Genomic DNA, 6,630 nt, shown 5'->3' with positions numbered 1-6,630 from the left:
ATTTAGAGAAGGTGGTTACTACCTACCGAGTTTGGAGATTGAATTTTATTTAGAGAATTAATTTATTGTGTAGTATATTGAATTTGATTAGAAAATATCACGTTAAAAATTATATGCATTAAGTTAAAAAAAATAGATTTATTATACTAACGATATATATTGAATTAACATTAGAGAAAACTACAAAAATAAACTTTGTGGACCTGTTTTTGATCACAGCCTTGTGGTTTAAAAATTTATAAAATGGTACCCTGAGATTCATTCCGTTAGCAAACACATACCAAATTAACTAACAGTGTTAAAAATCAAAAGGAAAAGAGTTAATTTAGTCCTTATATTTATTTATTTTATAAATTAACTCCCATTGTTATCTAATTATCACAAACAAACCCCAAAATAAAAAATAAAAATCAAATACACATTTTCTATCTCTTCGTAATTGCTTATTTTTCTTCTTCTTTCTCTCTTTTCTCTCTCCTCTTTGTTAATTTCTCTATTTAAAAATACAAAATCAAATACAACAACTACCATGAAACAGTGCGATTTCACAAAGAATTGTTTGTTTGATTCTTTTGGTTTCCTTCTTGGTGTTTGCCTTTGAGAACAGACTAAGAAACGCAGAAATCAACGATCCTTCTTGTCTGGAAATCTGCGTTTCTTTTTCTGTTCTTTGACCCCAACACCATGTTCCTCATTTCTTAAATTAATCAGGTAACCGCTCTATACGTGGATCAGAAGAGTTTTTTATTTTTTGCTTATGTTTTTTCAATGTATCTATGGTTATTGAATCCAATATCAATCAATGGATTTTAACCCTTTGTGTCTTTATTTTATGTTTCTTCTTTGCTTTTTGCAGTTGTAACTCTTTCATTTTCTCTACTGTTAATTTTTGCAGGCTTTGATCTTTGTAATTAATTACTCAAATATTTGGTTTCTTTGAATTCAGTTTTCAATCATAATTTTAACGTTGAAATTCAAGAATTGTGTTCATAATTTTAACGTTGAATTCATACGAACTGGATATATATGAACTTGGTAAATTAGATTTTGTGTTTATAAGATGGTAAATGGTGGTTGTTGTATTTGATTTTGTATTTTTAAAGAGAGATAAATTAACACAGAGGAAAGAAAGAAGAAAAAAAATAAGAAATTAGGGAGAAATGGAGAAGAAGGTGTATTTGATTTTTATTTTTTATTTTGGGGTTTGTTTGTGATAATTAGATAATAAGGGGAGTTAATTTATAAAATAAATAAATATAAGAACCAAATTAATTCTTTTTTCTTTGACTTTTTAACACCGTTAGTCAATTTGGTATGTGTTTGCTAACGGAATGAATCTCAATGTACCATTTTGTAAATTTTTAAACCATAAGACTGCGATCGAAAACAGGTATAACCATAATGTTTATTTTTATAGTTTTCCCTTAATATTAATTACTATTAACTTGTGTTTATCTTATTATTTTAATTGCACATAATTGAAATATATATAAAAATTGCACCAATTTCTCATTTTTTTCACATTCCTTTGATGTTGTCGAGTCATCGATAGCTTATAAATTTTAGCTCCGATTGTTAAGATGGAATAGAATGCACCCAAGGGGCCAGTAGTTTTCATCTGGTCAGTGACTGACCAAGTGAATTTGATCAGTCACCGTTAGATCTATGCTTGTTAAAATCATATGGTGGAGATTAAAACAATCGTATGGATTAGATTTACACTTTTTAAATCTAACGATAACTGACCAAATTCACTTAGTCAGTTACTGATCAGGTGAAAATCACTACCCAAGAGGTTATGGAAAATGACTTATTTCAAAATTAATAATCTAATAATTTAAGTATCAATAATATCCATAAAATAGAAGGAATAAATCAAAGGTGATGAGTTAAAAACAAGTGTCTCATAAACTGCAAGACATCAAACATCGAATTATATTTTACAGTAATGTAATCCTTCTTAGTTATATAAAGGTTCAATTGAAATACAAATTTAATTATACGGTCCATCAAATCACAGTTTTTATTGACCGATTGATTGTTAGAACTGATAAAATAAAATAAAAATCAGGTAAAGATTATATAATTAATCCGTGTAATGCAACTAGTTAGTATAAAGATAAAAAATAATTCTTTGACATTTTTAATAAAATAAATGCACCATAAAGCCATGATAACTATATAGGTTAAAATTATTTTACATATAGTCGTCTGGAACAAAAATTGCTTTAAGTTGAATTTTTTTTAGGATAAATTATACCCATGGTCCTCAATTTAGGCTTTACTTTTTTTAATGGCCGTTTACCTTCAAACTCGGCCATAAATGTTTATTAATTTTACACTTTATTAACGTAAAAACCTCTTAACCTTTGACGAGTTTAATAATCTATACAATATATTAAATTTGTAGACAAATTTGCTATGTGTCAAATTTAGAATGTGTGTTTGTTGATGTGTCAAATGCAGAGAAAGCATATTATCTTGAGTTTTTTTTTTTCTTAACTGCACTTTTTTTATAAATTGCTCATCTCTTTTCTCTCCACTGCTTTCTCAGGATCCCAACTTCTCTCTCCACTCAATCTACGGGTCTTTTTCCTCTATCTACAGTTTTTTTAATTCAGTTGAGTTGATTTTGTTTATTTCTTTATATGCGGGCGGTTTTGCATTATCTAACCTCTATTGAAACAACTGTAATCTACAACTCTAGAGAAGAGTTTCACGCTCCCTTCGTTTTGTATGTTGCAGATGCTACTCTGACATTTAACAAATTTAAATACTGCAGATGCGTTCTTAAACAATTTCAGACTTATGCTTTCAATCTCAGACGTATTCGTCTCGCCTTGATTCACCTATGGGTTGAATTTGCACATTGGTTACTTCTATTTTGATCAGGTCTGTATGTAATTCTCAAACCCTATTGGTTCCATTATTTTGAATCATTAATACCTTCATGTGTTTGCGGTTTAATACTAAGATGCTGTTATGTAACAATTACTTCATTCTCTTGCTTTCTTCTTTCTTATGTCCAGTTTACTTTCTTTCACTGGCTTCTCTCCTTCGTATTTCATGGCCTGCAGGCTTCCAATAACTTCTTATCTTCAACTTTGTTGCATTAATATGTAATTAATTTTCTTATTCTTTTGCTATTCTACATGGGTTTTAATTGTATGTGTTAATTGCTTATTTTTTGTGCTTATGTGTCTCCAATATATTCCCCCTTTTACAATTTCCTCTAATCTCTTTTTGAGACCGGTGATTTCAGAGATCGACATTGCTATCTGAATGTCTGTTGTTCTTTCCTTTTGGTGAATTCTTTTAGTCTTTGTTTATGCTCCGATTCTCCCTTTGAGTTTGTGTTGATAATATTGACTATTAAATTGAAATTTAAACTTCATTTTCATTCAGAACCTATTCGAAAATTAAGGGTTATCAACAAATAATATGCACTGTGTTAATAAATCTCGCATTTATTCTGTCACGTCCGTGTCTAAATTTTTAAAATTTATATTTTGATATTAGTATATATTATAATTATTGGGTGTGTGATTATTATTTGGTGCTATAGGAAAAGTTTGGAGTTAATTTGATGGGTTTATGTGTAAATTAAAAGTTTAGGGTAAGTTTTAAAAGATTATATAAAGATGGAGGACCAAAATGGATATTCACCAGATTTGGTATATATAAATCGAAAAGGCAGAGATTATCTATCTTTTCTTTTCTTTTTATATTCTTTTTAAATTTATCAGTTTTCTCTGAACCGTTTCTCCACCGTTTTTTTGATTTACGAAAATTCAACCGTCCGAATCACTCGAAATTGGAACCATAGCATCCTTATATATAGATCTAAATCCTAACCGAAGAGTTTTTGAGTTTCGGAAGTGTTTGGAGGGAAAAACGTCTTAGACAGAATTTAGAGGAGAATCGATCGGGTGTATTTTCTTTAATTAGCAGCCAAGGTAAGTAACTATCAACTATATTTTGAGTTTTATATATATATATATATAATCAAAGAATTTTCAGACAGTGATATTTTAAGGTTATGCAGGAATTTTATAAAATTGAGATTTTTCACGATTTTGCTTTTTATTGTGAAATTATGGTTCAAATGAAGCTATTGACCATGCTTCTATGTGATTTTCAGATTTTACTTGATTATGTTGATTTAAGGCTTAATTTGGTTGATTTACATATATACATATATGTTTTTGGTTTCAATGTATATATATATATATATATATATATATATATATATATATATATATATATATATATATATATTGAATAAAATGAATTTGATGATTTCTTACGAATTGTTTTTGGATTGAGAAATCTGTTGCGGTTATTGTTGTTATTATTTTGGATTGAAGTCCAAATATGATTTTCATGAGTTGTGATATTTTGACAGATAAAATGGTTTTGTCCATCTAGGATTGCCCGGGGTAGGAGTTGTAAGTTGTAAGACCATACCTAATGGCGGTATGGCCAGAGTGCATGGCTGGTAGTCCTAACTGTTAGGCAAGGAACGAGATATAAATGAGATATCTCGATGATGGATATGATTGATGTTATGATACGCTACATGGGTGGAATTCGAGGATGGATACACATACACAAATTTTATTTTATGAACTTAAGTTTTGAGTATATTTTATAAGGTTTTGATTAAATCTCTTTATCAATGTATATATATAGTTATGTTAAGTAAAGTTGGGTTTTTATAGCTGATAGTTTCTTACTGAGATTTTTGTCTCACCTTTTTAAATGTTTTAATGTTTTTAGGTGAGAAAGTACAAGTATAGAGAAGATTACCGACCGATTAGGCGAGGATTGGAAGTTGTTACTTATGGTTAGAATTACTATTAGAACCTTAGTATTTCAATTGTGATGTAATGGAGTTGGTAAATATGTTGAGGTTCTTGAATGACTAATGTAGTAAGGATATTGATTTATTTAGAATATATATCTAAGAGCAATACTTGAAAAGTTTGAAATATATGATATTTGGATAATTTGGAGACTCCTAAGTATTGATTGTGATCTTTCTATTTCACACCCGATGCCGATTGAGGTCGTCTAGGGTCGGGTGTGACAGTTTGGTATCAGAGCTCTAGGTTAAATTCTTCGGACCTAAGGTTGATAGTAATTGAGGCATGTCGATATTGGATAATACCGAAGAAATAATTGATAGTAATTGAGGAATATGAATATTTGGTGATAGCCAAGAAATAATCGATAGTAATTGAGGAATATGGATATTTGGTGAAAGCTAAGAAATAATTTGGAATTTTTCGAGGATTGAGTAACTAGCTAATGAGGGGTAGAAATGAGATTTGATGGTTAGTAAAATATTGGGTGTATGAAAATTTGCAAATTATTTGATATTTGGTGATATGGGTTACATACTTGATATTAAGTATGACTTGAAGTTGATATTTGAGAGTTTAATAGTTAGCTTACAACCATATATATATATATATATATATATATATATATATATATATATATATATATGAGATATGAGTAAATTATAACTTTGAGCTAGAGATAATAGAGAATTGTCTATAGATGTGCTACGGGAGAATCAGATTTGTATCTGAATCTTATGATGCATTTTTCGACCAGATAGATGCCGAATCTGTTATAGAGTCCTAAATGAAAGTTCTTTATTATTATCTTACGTTTCCAAGGGTTTTTGAATCGCCTTAATCGGACTCCGTATGAAAAAGTTATGCTGAAAATGGCATATGTTGGTCATTTTAGCGTTAAACCAGAATTTGGTTTTTGCTTTGATTTTTCTCCTTATTTGAGAGACATTGCTACTGGTTTACATGATAAGTTGGTATTTTTAGGAATATAGAAAATTGAGGAAATGATAAAGTGATCAATTGAAGTTATTAGATATGGGATTGAGAAAGATAAAATATGAAGGTTTCATTTAATGGGTTTGAATGTTGATTAATGATTGGGAGATTATAACATGAATTTAGAGTATCATAGAATCTTAAGTTGAATAAATGAGATCTGAAATTTAAATTACTGTTTTATTGGTGAACTTCATTGGGTTGGGGTTTAGAATTATTAAGAGTTATATAAATGATGTTTAGAGAGATACAGATGTTAGTGATCAATGAGAAGTAAAGTGAGAGAATATATTAGAGTTTAGGATTTGATGATTAAATATGAAAATTTGGTAAGCTTAAATAGTGTTTGGGGAGATAATTAAGATATGAATTTTGAGGACAAATTTTGCTGATCTTAAGCACAGTTTGAGGTAAGAAATTAAGAGATAAATATGATATAAGAGGATATATATATTGATAATTGAAATTTTGTAATACATATATTGTTAATAGAAGTTATTTTTAGTTGAAGTTTGTGTGATTATGGTTTAAGTTTATATAAGGATCAATAAGAAAATCGAATGATATTATAGATTTATTGACTTTTATGGGTGTAAAGATATTATTTGGAGTTTGGGAAAAAAAACATTGATTGTCGTAATTTAGGTACCCTATATTCCTTGACTATATAGTTTGGAGAGATGGTTGAAGTTTATTTGGTTGGATTAATGGTATGTATGGTGGTGAGTGAAAAAAAATAGTTCAATTGAATTTGAGGAAATAAAGGAAA

Source organism: Euphorbia lathyris, chromosome 5 (assembly GCF_963576675.1).
Source record: "Euphorbia lathyris chromosome 5, ddEupLath1.1, whole genome shotgun sequence".
Taxonomy (NCBI): domain Eukaryota; kingdom Viridiplantae; phylum Streptophyta; class Magnoliopsida; order Malpighiales; family Euphorbiaceae; genus Euphorbia; species Euphorbia lathyris.
Note: the sequence above shows the minus strand (reverse complement) of the source record.